Genomic DNA, 15,234 nt, shown 5'->3' with positions numbered 1-15,234 from the left:
TTGGCGCAATTTAGTTCTATTACTTGGTACTGTGCTTATACATAGACTTGGATTCTAGACCTGACTTTGCCGTCAACTGTGACCTCAGGCTGCTTAACCTCTGAGGGCCTCAATTTCCTATTCTTTAAAGCGTTGGAGGTGAAGCAGATGGATATTTGAGGTTGTTTCCGGATCCATCTTTATCATTCCATGTTAAGAATAATAGAAGGCAGCAGTGGAGGAAACTGAGGCTTCAGCCTGCTTACTGGCTTGCTCCAAGTCCCAGAATTCACAAATGACAGTGGAGATTTGAACACAGAACTTGCTATGAACCCAGGACCAAGCCTCTTGCTCTTCCCCTGGCTCCTGTCCCCTTTATGGGAAATGAACCAAGATTTGTCAAGATGATCGTTAATCTCCAGGCCTACTTCAAGGAGTGTGAATTCCCTCCAAGAGGCTGACCCATGGGAGAGAGTTTTGGGAGCACAGGGAAGGAAGGGTATAGATTATTAGATTTCTAAGGACAATAGAATCTTGACAGAGACAGCTTAGGAGGAACCGTAAAGAAGCCGAGGCAAGTGAGAAGTACACTGTGTAAGAGACAAGCACAGCCCAGGAAGCAGGAGCCAGGAAGCGTGGGTGATCCAAGCCTGGGAATTTACTTTTCTATCAAGGAATTAGAAAGTCAGGTCTCATCTGGAAAGGGCTAGATTAGATTAAATCAGTGTTTCTCTGTAGTCACAGTTTATATGCTCCTGGACCCTCACCGGGTGCCTGTGATGGTCTGGCTCCACAGTCCTCATCAGCTTCACCTCCACGCCCCATTCTTCCCTTTCCTCCCCTTCCTCCACCTGCAGCTGTTGTTGAAGATGTGCCCATCCCCCTCAGGCCTCCACACTGTGGCTCAGGTTGGTCTCTGAAGGCCTGTAAGGTTTGTCTACATGATGAGCTCCTTATCCTGAGCTGGAATATTCCCCTCTTCCAGGAGGCCGTTCCTGACCAGGCTGATTCCCGGTAGAGTTGACCACCTTCTTGTTTGTGCCCACCCCCTCTACCTTGTACATTTCAGTGTCTGTTTTGTTCGTACCTCTGTCTCCCCCGCTATTTTGTGGCTTTCTGAGAGCAGACATTCTTATATTATGTTTATTTGGAACTCACAGGATTTCTCACATAGTAGGTATTCAGGTGAAGCCTTTTTTAGATGAATTAATGAAACCTTCTGTAATTCAATTCAGTAGACACATATTAAGGAGACTGGGATAGTGTATTAGTTAGTAATATAGTGATAATAGCTGCAATAACAAATAGTCCCCACGATGTTTATTGGCTGAAACACAAGAAATTTTTTTCCTTCTTCGTGTAAAAGCCCAAAATGTGTATTTCTAGTTTGGTGGGAGGCTCTCATCCGTGTGATGCCTCATAGACCTAGGCCTCTGCTACATTCTGTGGCCCTGCTGCCCCCTGGAGCTTTGTTGCCGTCAGCTTCCACTGGCAGAAGGGGGAAGGAGCTTGGAGAAAGCACACCCACTTCTTAAAAACCTTGGCCTGAAAAATGGCATGCAACATTTCTATCTCGTTCCTTGGCTAGAACTCTGACACATGGTCACACCCACCTGCAAGGGAGTCTGGGAAATGTAGTCTAGCCATGCACCCAGGAGGAAGAGAAAACAGTTTTGGTGAACTAGCAGTGCTGCCACAGATGGTGAGTGGGGCTCAACATCTTGTCCTCTGAGGCTTGGTTGAAGGGATGGGGAATGTTTGGCCTGGAGAAGCAAAAATCCTGATAAAGTGATATTTGTGACGAGGGCTATAATTTGCCAACCCCTAGTCTGGAGAGATCCAATGTCCCTCCCAACTCTAGACACTGTGATTTTTTTTTTTTTATTATGCACCCAGTGTATGCAGAACACTAAGACTGTTGCTGGTAGGAGGGGAGAAGAGAGGCAGAGGACAAGCAAGCTTGAAGTAATTTGCCCAAGGTCACACAGCTAGTAAGGCATGGAGCTGAGATTCGGGTCCAACAAGCTGGTGACAGAGCCTGCCTGCTTAGTGGCTACACTGTATGTTCCTCATTTGAGCCCAATACCCATTCTACCAAGTAGGTATTATTATTGCCAATGAGGGAAGACTCATAATTTTGTGTTAAGAGGAATGAATGAAGTAACTTTTTTTTTTTTTTTATTTTGAGTTGGAGTTTTGCTCTTTTTGCCCAGGCTGGAGTGCAATGGCGTGATCTTGGCTCACTGCAACCTCTGCCTCCCGAGTTCAAGTGATTCTCCTGCCTCAGCCTCCCAAGTAGTGGGATTACAGGTGCGTGCCACTATGCCTGGCTAATTTTTGTATTTTTAGTAGAGATGGGGTTTCCCCATGTTGGCCAGGCTGATCTCGAACTCCTGACCTCAGGTGATCCGTCTGCCTTGGCCTCCCACAGTGCTGGGATTACAGGTGTGAGCCACCACACCCGGCCGCAGTACTTCATTTATATTTATGGCTGAATAATTGCATTGTATGGCTCTGCCACACTTGGTTTATCCATTCCATTCCTTGGCTGATAGATTTTGGGTTGTTTCCACCTCCTGGCCGTGAATAGTGCTGCTATGAACATTCATTTGAATGTACATTTTCACTTCTTCTAGGTATATGGCTAGGAGTGGAGGTGCCGGGTCATCTGATAACCCATGTTTTGACTTTTCCAAAGCAGCTGAACCATTTTGCACTCCCACCAGCAATGTATGAGGGTTCCAGTTTCTCTACATCCTCGCCAAGACTTGCTATTGCTATTTTGTGTGTGTGTGTGTGTGTGTGTGTGTGTATTTCATTATGGCCAACCTAGTGGGTGTGAGGTTTTATCTTACTGTGGTTTTGATTTGCATTTCCCTAATGTCTAAAGCCTTTAAGCATCTTCTCACCTGTTTTTGGCCACATAAAGGGATCTTTAAGTAGGTGTAGGCAGGTTGGCTGGGCGCGGTGGCTCACACCTGTAATCTCAGCACTTTGCAGAGCAGAGATGGGAGGATTGCTTGAGACCAGGAGTTCGAGACCAGCCTGGTAAACATAGCAAGACCCCCACCCCCCACCCCATCTCTATTAAAAAAAAAAAAAAAGAAGAAGAAGAAGGTGGTGGTGCAGGCAGGTATAGGGAAGCTCCAGGGATAGCAAAGCCCCGAGGCTCCTGTGTGTGCCTAGTTTTGAGGAGCAAGGAGGAAGAGTTACTGGAAGCTGGAGACAGTGAGGGCTGTGCAAAGGATCCCTGGCCAGAGCTGAAACTTGGATTGAGGCCAGCAGCCATTTCACAGTGACCCCTAGAGAGGGAGCCCCAGGGAAGAGATCGGATGCCTCAGCCTCCCTCTCCCTCCCTCATGTCTTCTGCTGGGGCTCCCTATTGCTAAAACCGTCCTGTAGCAGAGGAGGAGCAAGCCCTTGCACTATCCCTGAGGTCAATTTGGGGTGCAGAGTAGGACGAAAAAGGGAGGACCAGTGGAGAGGGACTGGCACAGTGGCAGCACAGCTTCCTTTTCCTGTAGTTCTTTGGGCATCTCCCCAAGACTGGTAGTGAGATCGGCTGCAGCCATTTTTAGCTTCACATCTTTCTTATAACATCCAAAAGAAGGGAGAAAACACCATTTCAAAAACTTCTGGGCAAAAGAGAAAGAGCTTTCTCAGAAACCTCCAGCCTCATGTCTTATTGACCCCAGTTGGGTTACATATTCCTTCTAAACTAATTAATGCAGACGATGGGGATGGTTTTAAGCCAGTGAGGCCCACACCTGGGACTGTAGGCACATGTTCTTCATGGAAAGGGAGATCCCAGTTGAAATCAGGAATGAGGAGCGATGCTGGGCAGAAAACCCACAGTGCCGTGTCCTTGGGGAGTCCTTGGACCATCTGTTTGACTAAAGCCTGGGTTTTTTTCTGCTCCACCACGCACCTGCTGGGGTGAGACAATGCGTGCGGGACCCAGGCCTCCAGGAAGGGTCCCTGCCCTGGCTGCAGGGCCTGATGTGGCATGTTGGGCTCAGGCCTGCTGGACAGCACCATTTCCAGCTTCTGCCTTTTCCCAGGCCTCTTAGGGAGGGTCTCCTAAGCCTCTCATTCCCGTGGCCCATGTCGCTGAAGGGATGAACTGAAGCCCCTTCCACAGCAGTGATTCCAGGGATTGAGACTTCACTCCATCAGAGCCACAAGGGCAGAGTTCGACTAGGAGTTTAGGGAAGGAGATCTTTTTGTAGATTTTGCCACAAAAGAATAATTTTAAAAAAGAAACCACTCCTATGTTTTTTTGGCACCTATTGTATGATTCTATCCAAATAGGCAAAGCTATATAAACAGAGGTTATATTGTTATTTTTGCCGGGGGTGTGTAGAGGGTGGAATGGGGAGTGACTGCTTATGGGTTCGGGGTTTCATTTTGAGGTGATGAAGATGGATTGTGGTGATGGTTGCACAGTTCTGTGAATTATGCTAAAAACCATTGAATTGTATACTTTATTTTATTTATTTATTTATTTATTTTGAGACAGAGGTCACCCAGGCCGGAGTGCAGTGGCGCTATCTCGGCTCACTGCAACCTCCGCCTCCTGAGTTCAAGTGATCCTCCTGCCTCAGCCTCCCGAGTAGCTGGGATTACAGCCTCGTGCCACCACGCCCGGCTAATTTTTGTATTTTTAGTAGAGACGAGGTTTCACCATGTTGGTCAGGCTGGTCTCAAACTCCTGACCTCATGATCCACCCGCCTCGGTCTCCCAAAGTGCTGGGATTACAGGTGTGAGCCACCACGCTGGGCCTGAATTGTATACTTTAAATTGTGATGAATTGTGTGTGAATTATAAGTCAAGAAAGCTGTTGGAAGAAAAACATTAAAGAAAGATTTACGCTCCTATTCTCTTTTTTTTATTTAAGGCTGAAGTTGATTGCTACTTAATTCTCTAATAAAAATTATGTTTTACACCATCTCCTTTCCTCTCCTCTCTCTTCTGTCCTTGTGGCCTTGGGGCAAGTTCTCCTCCCCTCCCTTGGTCTGTGGGTCTCCTATGGAGCTGACCCGCTCCCCGTGTCCATCTGGGCACAAAAGCAGTACCTGGCTAGTCTAGTGAGTGTTCCAGCCCCCGGCCACAGAAATTAGTTCAAGGATGGATGAACAGTCAGAGTCAATCCTGAGACTTTTATTAGAACCACCAACACAGCAATTCCTGCAGAGATTGCTGAATTGTGTCTGGATGTAAACCTGAAAGCCAGTGGCCCCTTTGGTGAAAGCCTGCCTGAAAATGCCATCCTTCCCCTGAACAGAAATGCAGAGCCAACAGATGAACACTAACCTCTCCCTGACCACATCCTCTGAGCCCTTGAATCTAGCCAGGCCTGAATTTCCATCCTTCCTGGACTTGTCAGTTTTGTCAGCCCATGCATTTCCCTCTCCTTTTTTTTTTTTTTCCCCCTGAAGCCAGGACTTCAGGGTTTTCTGTCTCATGAAGCATGTCTAGGTATGGGTTCTGCAAACTCAGACCCTCCAGCCTGACCCCTTTTCACAACAATCTCTGGACCGTGAGAAGGGACTGCTCTTTCCGCCTGTATCACTTGTGTCAGAGCGAGCCAAGAAAACTGCTTCCACAGAGGAAACGGGCTGACAATGGAATGTCCCGACCCAGCACATGAAGTCCTTTCTTTGGAAGGGCCCCTGGAAGGGCATCTGGGAACCGCCCAGCATCCTTTCCATGGGCCCAGAGGGAACAGCCCTGCTGCTGCGGCACACATTCCATTGCATTTCTGTATGTGTGTATGTGTGCATGCAGTTGGACATGGGTTGTATATCTGTCTGTCTGTATGTGTGCAGTTGTACGTGGGTTGTTTTCTGTGTGTGTGCAGTTGTACGTGGGTTGTATTTCTGTGTGCAGTTGTACGTGGGTTGCACTTCTGTGTTTATGTGTGCAGTTGTACATGGGTTGCACTTTTGCATGTGTGTATGTGTGCATGCAGTTGTACATGGGTTGCATTTCTGCGTGTCCATATGTGTGTATGCAAATGTACACAGATGTGTGTACTGGGAGCTATGGCCTTTATTTCTTCCATTTGGCTATGTATTATCCCACTTGGGTCATAGTTATTCAAGATTTGATGTGTTTATAACAGAAGAGGGAAGGTTGCCCCATTAGCTCAGGCTGCCGTGATACCAGAATGGGAAGTCCGATGCTCTTTCCCACAGTGGTTGTGGGATGTGGGCATTATGATTTCTGTTTTACCACTGTGGCATCAGAGTCTCCGAGGAGCCAATGGACTTTCCATTAGGTGGTAGCCTAAGCAGGTAGCTGAGCCAAATCTCCTGCCCCTTTTGGGGCACTAATGCATTCTGCCTCAGACTAGTTCCTTGTAGTTCTCTGTCATTCAGGGGAGATGGGGTTCGGAAAGGTGGGAAGCCTTGATTGATTTCTAAGAGAAATCTAGTTTATCTAGTTTATCTAGTTTACAGCAGCCCCCAGAAGATGACAGTCGGGATAACCTATTTTGGAGATAGTTGCAAAGCGAGTGACTTGCAGGACATCCATGGCTCTGATTAGATGTTGTTGACTGGTCGGCAGCTGGGAACTGACTCTGATGGGAAATGACCGTGTGTGCCCAGAAAGTCTTGGCATGAGGGTGTTTGTTTAGGCATTCATTAATTAATTCATTCAACAAACATTTACTAGGCCAGGCACTGTGCTAGCTGCAGCGTCTTGTTTCCCTGAAGTTTTCTCTGGAGAGGAGGAAGAGACGGAGTGTGGGGTTGCTTTGCTGACAATGTTCTTTTGCCTGCTTGGGGATTTTTCAAGGGCCTTCCATTCTAATGGGCGCCCTGAAATCAGTGGCTTGTCCTCTGGAGTCGGCGACACAGTGGGGCGGGGAGTGGCGTCGGGCCTGTGGTGAGTCAGCTGCATCCAGGCTTAGCATCCTGTCCAGGTGTGGCCCACTGCGCCTGGGAGACAAACAGCTGTTGAAATAGAAAATATTTAAAAGCTCATTAAAAAGAGAGTCTAGACTCTGGGGAAACTTCATTTTGAAAAGGAGTCTTGTGGATATTGGCTGATCCTCCTAAGTTTACAGGCAGTAAAATTTCTAAGAAATGGAGATGGATTTTCAGAAAGATGTTTGAGGACTGGAACAGTGGTGTTCCCTGGTCACAGGACTTTGTCAGGGTTGGCTGAAATGTAATTTGTTCTAGGACTTCCAGTGGAAGGGCCAGTTTTAGGTTGCATGAATATTTTCCTATAGTATTTTTTTTTTTTTTTTTTTCGAGATGGAGTTTTGCTCTTGTTGCCCAGGCTGGAGTGTGATCTTGGCTCACTGCAACCTCCGCCTCCTGGGTTCAAGCGATTCTCCTGCCTAAGCCTCCCGAGTAGGTGGGATTACAGGCACCCGCCACCATGCCCGGCTAATTTTTGTATTTTTTGTAGAAATGGGGTTTCACCATGTTGGCCAGGCTGGTCTTGAACTCCTGACCTCAGGTGATCCACCAGCCTCGGCCTCCCAAAGTGCTGGGATTACAGGCGTGAGCCACCACACCTGGCTGTTTTGTTTTGTCTTGTTTTGTTTTTTTAAGAGACAGAGTCTTGCTGTGTTGCCCAGGCTGGAGTGCAGTGGCAGTCATAGGTCATTGTAGCCTCAATCTCCAGGGCTCAAGTGATCCCCCTGCTTCAGCCTCCAGAGTAGCTGGGACTATAGGTGTACACCACCACACACCACTAGTTTTTAAATTTTTTTAGAGATAAAGTCTCACTATATTGCCTAGGCTGGTCTTGAACTCCTGGCTTCAAGCTATCCTTCTGCCTCAGCCTGAATTTCTCTATAGTTTAAAAGGCATCCCCAGTTTCCCATTTTGACAATGCATATATAAGTCTTCCTGATGCTTCCCTTATTTGTTTTTATCTAATTCTGTTAATGTATTCATCAACAGATAATTTATTTAGCACCTGCTGTGCACTAGGCATTTTAAGAGTTATGGAAGTGTGCCGGGCACGGTGGCTCACACCTGTAATCCCAGAACTTTGGGAGGCCAAGATGGGGGGATCGCCTGAGGTCAGGAGTTCGTGACCAGCCTGACCAATATGGTGAAACCCTGTCTCTACTAAAAATACAAAAATTAGCTGGGCTGTGGTGGCGTATGCCCATAATCCTGGCTACTTAGGAGGCTGAGGCAGGAAAATTGCTTGAACCCGGGAGGTGAGGTTGCAGTGGACCAAGATCTTGCCACTGCACTCCTACCTGGGCAACAGAGGAAGACCCTGCCTCCAAAAAAAAAAAAAAAAAGAGTTATAGAAGTGAACAAACAATAGTCCCACCCTCATAAATAAGACATTCTGATGTATATCAAGAAAGAAAAAATTTCACTGTTAAATAGATCATGTACTTTGGCTGATACATTTGCAATATTTTGAGACTAGAGGGCCGAATAATTGGCCAAGAGAAGCATCAGTTATGTGTGTATTTCTGGATGGAAATCACAAGGCCTGATTCACAGCAGGCACCGGAGTTTAATATTATTATGCCAGTTTTACAGATGAGAAAACTGAGGTTCACAGAGGTAAGGTGGCTTGCCCAAGGCTGGTAGAGGGAAGAGCCAGGACTCTCAAACTCTTGCCCCTTGATTCTGAAACCCTGACTTTTTCCTTCTGCTTCTCTGCACCTTTCAGGTCAAGAACCTTCCAAATGCAAATCTGCCTATTTGTATGGGTGGTAACAAGGTTTTAGATGGAAGCACAGACTTAATGACTTGAAACAACACACATTTATTATCTTAAAATTCTGGAAGTATCGTCATTGTGCCTTGGACATGGCAGATGGGTCAGCAAACATTCGTCCAATGAAAGGTCTTTCTAAGACTGTGCCTTTGAACTTACTGTTCTGTCCATTCAGAATTCCCTCTTTCTACCTTTCTGTCTGGTGTCCTCCTGTTTATCCTCAAAACCAGAAGCTGCTACTATGTCCCCCATGAAGCCACTCACTATCCAGTCCTCTGCATTATTTTCTCTACTTTATAGCAACTTCTATTCTTGCAGGTACCAGCAATCATCGATTCACCTGTCTGCCTTACAGCAGAGGAAAGTGCCCCACTTGGGTGGGCTCCTCATAGGCAACTGTTGGAGTGTCACATAAATGAATGAATGAACGAATGAATGAATCTGGCAAAATAGAAGATGCAGTCAAATATATATTTCATATTTTTACAACATAATCGGCACTCATTAGATGTTATCTGTGGACTGACAAGTGAGGAACTGATCTCCTTTTTTTAATTAAAAATGCAGATATATAGGGATTCTGTGAGATTTCAGAGCTGCAGATAGATGGTAGTGGGCTGCTGTGTGGGGTGAGACTCTATGCAGGCACAGATATGCTTTGATGGATTTTTGGAGAGGTCTGAAGGAGATGATTCAGGCTCCTCATTTTTCAAACTTACAGTCTTCCAAGGCCTGATCTGGGCTTTATCTTGATGAGATTTGAACATTTCTTAGATATACTTTATTTCCTTTGATTCTGAGATGTCTTTGATTTCAAGATGCATTATTGATATCATAGCAGTGTTGAGAGAGAAAATAGTTCTGCCACGTTATATTTTATTGATAGGAGACACGTCCTGTTTCAGAAATGCTAAAATGTGAAAATGTGGTCATCATAAAATGGAGGAAATAAGGTAATTACAAAGAGTGTGGTCAAGTGGGGTTGATGTTAATTGGCCCTTCTCCTAAGTGTTAGGAATGAGCTCGAGCGAGGCTGGTCTTGTTAGTGTGTTAAAGATCTTTTTTTAGTTCTAAAACTAGAAGGGAAATACATGCAGCAGAGACCTCTCCTGAGGCTGGCCCTGCTCTGAAAGGCTGGTGAGATTTAAAGGAAAGATAAGTCTTTGTAATCAGACAGATCTAGGTTCCATTTATTAGCTGTAAAAACTCTGGCAAGATACTCATCCTGTATTTGCCTCAGTTTCCTTCTCTGTAAAATCAAACAGCAATACCTGTCGCCTAGGTTTGTTATGAAGGTTAAAGAAGTTATTGCTTGTGTAGTTAGTGTCAGATACACGTAATAACTATGCAATATATGCTAGCTTTGTTATTTTTAAAAATTGTGGCTGGGCACGGTGGCTCACGCCTGTAATCCTCACACTTTGGGAGGCCGAGGTGGGTGGATCACCTAAGGTCAGGAGTTTGAGACCAGCCTGGCCAACATGTGAAACCTCATCTCTATTAAAAATACAAAAATTAGCCGGGTGTAGTGGCATGTGCCTGTAATCCCAGCTACTCAGGAGGCTGAGGCAGGAGAATCACTTGAACCCAGGACGTGGAGGTTGCAGTGAGCCAGGATCACACCACTGCACTCTAGCCTGGGTGACAAAGCAAGACTCCATTTCAAAAAAAAAAAGAAATTGTTATGTATTCTGCTAGACTCATATTAGGTCATTCTTGCATTGTCATAAAGAAATATTGGAGACTGGGTAATTTATAAAGAAAAGAGGTTTAATTGGCTCATGGCTCTGCAGGCTGTACAGGAAGCATGATGCTGGCATCTGCTCGGCTTCTGGGGAGCCTCAAAAAACTTACAATCATGGTAGAAGGTGAAGGGGGAACAGGCACGTCACATGGCCCAAGCAGGAGCAAGAGAGAGAGCAAGGCACCACACAGTTTTAAACGACACATCTCACGGAAAGTCACTCACTCACTGTGGCAAGGACAGCAACAAGGGGATGGTGCTAATCATTAATGAGAAATCTACCTCCATGATCCAGTTACCTCCCACCAGGCCCCACCTCCAATACTGGGGATTATAATTCAGTATGAAATTTGCACTGAGACACAGATCCAAACTCTGTCAGACCTGTTGTTATTTATTCCATTAAAATTGTTATTTATTCTGTAAGGGCTGTTGTTTCCTCTGTAAAGTGGGATGACATTCCTAGCTGTACCTCTCACTGCTGTGGGCTGGGTGAAGACTCAGTGTGATTGAAAGGGGCTATGTAGCCGATACCCATACAGGGCCTGCGTGGTACCTGGTGAGCACTGGGCAATGGGGGCTTCCTGCGAGGGAGTAAACCCCTTTCCATGCAGACCCCTTTCCATCCTGGTTCCGTTTTCTTTGGACAAGGTGGAGGCTGGGACACTGGGGTGCTGCTCCTGGAAGGTGACTTCCAGGCCTTGGTTGTATTCTCTCTGTCACTGGGACAGTGGTCAGTGGACACCAACAGGATTTCCAGCCACATGAAACATGCCTATGATGCTGGCCTTGCTGGGAAGCCACTGAGTCAGGCCCCTGGGCTGCAGATGTCATTTCTAGTTTTGGGCTATCATAATACTGGCAGTCGTTCATTGTACACCTGCTTTATGCTGGCATTTCTACACTTATACAACTTCCTTTTTTTCCTCCTAACAACACTCTGTTAAAAGTATCATCATCCCTGTCTTAGGGTGGTTTCCCCAAGAAGCCAACACTGAGAAAATATTGGAGCATGCATAGTTTCTTTGGGAGGTGATCCAAGGAAACACAGGTGGAGGAATGAGGAAGGGAGACAGAGAAGAGAAGGAGCCAATGAAGAGCATGTTATCAGGCAGGCAACTAGGGTTTCATTCCTCTGGGGACCTCTCAGGTTGTCAGAACCAAGGGGCAAGGAGCTGGGATATTGTTTCCTGATTTCCACTCATCCTTGTCTGAAGGCCACAGCTAGAAGCATTCATTTCCTGGCACTCCGAGCCTGTGCCTTGGTGGCTGAGAGCAAGCTCTTGGGGCAGAGTGGCAGGTGTTGCTTGCAGTAAGATGCACCTGGCCTGTAGTGACCTGTGAGAGTCAAGGCATTGTGTGTGGGCATCATCATAGTCTGCAGAAATCTCCATTTTTCAGAAGAAGACACAGGGCTGGGCTCAGTGGCTCATGCCTGTAATCCCAGCAATTTGGGGGCCCAAGGCGGGTAGATCACCTGAGGTCAGGAGTTCGAGACCAGCCCGGCCAACATAGCGAAACCCCATCTCTACTCAAAATACGAAAATTAGCTGGACATGGTGGTGTGTGCCTGTAATCCCAGCTACTTGGGAGGCTGAGGCAGGAGAATTGCTTGAACCTGGGGGACAGAGGTTGCAGTGAGCAGAGATTACGTCGCTGCACTCCAGCCTGGGCGACAGAGCAAGACTCTGTCTCAAAAAACAGAAAAAGAAGATGACACAGGTTCCCAGAAGTGATTTTTCATCACTCAAGATCAGCCAGAAATTAGGTGGGAGAGCCGGTGTTGGAATGTGTCTTTCTGTTCCAAGGGCTTTCCTCTTTGCTGTGCTTGGGAAATTCCCCCAGCCCTGGGCTGCAGCATGAGGGAGCAGCTGCCCAGATGGCTCTGCGCTCAGCATACTCTCTGAGAGTGAATTCAAGATTGTTTGAAATGACCTTAAAGATGTGATCACACAATGGGCAGCACAACAGACCCTAGGCTCCCTTGGATTTCACATTCCACACTTGCGCTTCTTCCCAGGGGAACCCTGAAGAAAATGTGTAATTTGTGGTGGCCCAGACTGGGTTGAGCCTGCTCCTGCTGGCATGAGGAGTGGATTGCGTGGCTAGTGAGTGAGCCTAGCCTGCCTCCGAGTATAGAATAAACTTGAGAACTTTCAAGTTTATTTCGTTGTTCTCTTCTTGGGGTCCCGAGGCTGTTTATCTGGCATTCACTTATTTTAAGAGTCACAAAATTCTTAGGATGTAACTTTTTAAAATGCTGAGGATTTATTAATCACTTATAGTAGGTAGGTCCTATGGTACCAGTACGTGCCCTTTTTCTTGTTGTCGGTGAGGTTTTTTGATGAAGGTCTTATTCCTTAAGCAGAGACCATGTCTAGTTTGCTAACCAATACTTCCTTGATATTTAGCTTAATATTTTTTTTCAGTATATTAGTGGATGAATAGATGCATTTTCCCAGCAGATAATTCTCACTGTGGGAAGCTGTAGCCAGTGGAAAATAGCATATGCAGTAGGCACTTAAGAGATGTTTGGAAGGCAGGTCCTATGACATTGTGTTCACACCCAGATGGTATCACTGACAACCATTCATCCTGTCTGTTTCTATACCTGTCCCTGCCCCACCAGACTGTGAGTTCTCTATGGGCAATGACCTTGTGTTACTCAACTCACCCTCCTCACTGTCAGGCCCAGTGCATGCAATATACTCAGAGTAGGCTATAAGACATGCAGTCACAGTTGTCATGAGTGTATAATCCAGCAAGACGGTGGTTCTGGTCTTTTGGGTTGTGGGTCCTTCACAGTGACCTCTTCTTTGGAGAGGAAAGACCCAAACCATCTTTGATTGTTATCATTTGAATCAACAAATGAGGCAGGCGGTTGGGGGCAGAGCCAAAGCTAAGGTCCAGCAGCCTCGGCATTGTCAGGGAGAATACCTCAGCCCTTCTTGGCTTTCTTCTTGGGGTGGGCTTCTGCAGGGTCTCCTCTGTATCTCTCTGAACCATAGCCTATTGGATTATCCTGCGAAGACAGAGTTAGCAGAAGGGCCCATCTTAAACATACATGCTGGCCAGGGAGAAGAGGGATTAGGAAAAATAGCAGGAGTCCAAAGTTACCTGGCCTGAGGTTACAGATGCCTAAATCAGGGCTGATCAGGGTTGATAGGGAGGCAGGACTTGTTGCTTGCCAGCAGATATGGAAACTGAAAGACCTAGCTATTAGTACAAAATCCCCATGACCAATTCAAATGGTCTCAGCATTTGCATTCAAGAATCACCACAGGAGAGGAGTTTTTTGGTTTTTTTTTTTTTTTTTTTTTTTTGAGACACAGTCTTACTCTGTCACCCAGGCTGGAGTGCAGTGGCGCAATCTCGGCTCACTGTAACCTCCGCCTACTGGGTTCAAGCTATTTTCCTGCCCCAGCCTCCCGAGTAGCTGGGACTACAGGCGCCTGCCACCATGCCTGGCTAATTTTTGTATTTTTAGTAGAGATGGGGTTTCACCATGTTGGCCAGGCTGGTGTCGAACTCCTGACCTCAGGTAATCTACCCGCCTTGGCCTCCCAAAGTGCTGGGATTACAAGCATGAGCCACCACATCCAGCTAGGAGAGGAGATTTGACTTACCTTTTTGAACAATCAGGAAATGATACCAAATGGGGTGTGTTTGGTCATGATCCATAGTGCTTTGCTTAGCACAGCAGATAAAGTTCTGAGCTTTGAAATCAAGCTCTTTCAAGTTTGAGTTCTGAATCTGCCACCACTAACCAGCTGTATGACTTGGGAAATGTTATATAACTTTGGTGAGCCTCAGTTTCCTTATCTAAAATTCAGACAATCACAATTCCTTGCAAAGTTCCTTGTAGGATTTAATGAATGTGCCTAGGATGGGGTCTGATATGTAAAAGGGTCAGAATTTATAGGATATATGTAAAGGGATATTTATTATAGGGAGTTGGCTTACCCTTATAATAAGTGGAATTGATTATGGAGGCTGATCTGCCATCTGGAAGCTGGACAACCAGGAAAGCCAGTGGTGTAATTCAGTCCTAGCCTGAAGGTCTAAAAACCAGGGGAACTGATAGTGTAAATCCCAGTCTATGTTTGAAGTTCTGAGAAGCAGGAGCACCAATGTCCAGAAAAGAACATGCATGTCCCAGGTCAAGCAGAGGGCAAACTCACCCTTCCTGCTACTTTCTGTTCTATTAATATTATGCTTTCAATGGATTGGATGATGCCCACTCACATTGGAAAGGGTACTCTTCCTTACTCAGTCTCCTGATTCAAATGCTAATCTCTTGCAGAAACACCCTCACAGATACAACCAGAAATACTGTTTTACCAGCTATCTGGGCATCCTTTAGCCCAGTCAAGTTGACACATAAAACAACAATAAGGGGTTGCTATGGTTATTAGCAGTGCTGTAAGAGTTCACAAGTGGATAGATTGCTGGGCTGGGAAAGTTTGAGAGAGCTTCCTGGAAGAGGTGGAATTTCAACTGGGACTAGACAAGTTGGGCTTCTGATCGCTTAAGAGGAATAGTATCACAAAAATATATTTGGTCTATTTTCTTTAGGTCCCTGATTTTCTAAGTACAGCTTCCACAGAACAGGAAAGAATTACATCAGTAAATAGGAAAAGTGCTTGGTGTGATATTATAGGGAAAAAATTGTCCAAGCTGTAGCCAGCTGCAGATGACTCAAGAGTTTATAACATCCTCTATAAAAGGATACAAATCCCAACATTCGTGGAGTCACTTCTGTTGAATAAAAAACACCTATTTGAGGAATAGCAATAAAGAAGGG

At 46.0% G+C, this 15,234-nt stretch overlaps 1 protein-coding gene across 12 annotated transcripts in view; it reads left to right on the top strand.

Annotated features, from left to right (window-relative positions):
* Positions 1-15,234, top strand: part of ASAP1 (ArfGAP with SH3 domain, ankyrin repeat and PH domain 1) — a 389,931-nt gene that overhangs the window by 21,115 nt on the left and 353,582 nt on the right. For 5 of the 12 annotated variants that reach the window (XM_063726810.1, XM_063726808.1, XM_063726813.1 and 2 more), the window contains exon 2: positions 2,193-2,289. The exons of the other annotated variants lie outside the window; for them this stretch is intronic. The gene's annotated coding sequence lies outside the window, so the exon portion shown is untranslated. The remainder of the gene's footprint in view (positions 1-2,192; positions 2,290-15,234) is intronic. 12 annotated transcript variants of the gene reach the window in all.

This window comes from Pongo abelii, chromosome 7 (assembly GCF_028885655.2).
Source record: "Pongo abelii isolate AG06213 chromosome 7, NHGRI_mPonAbe1-v2.0_pri, whole genome shotgun sequence".
Taxonomy (NCBI): domain Eukaryota; kingdom Metazoa; phylum Chordata; class Mammalia; order Primates; family Hominidae; genus Pongo; species Pongo abelii.
Note: the sequence above shows the minus strand (reverse complement) of the source record. Positions and strands in the feature narration are given on the sequence as shown.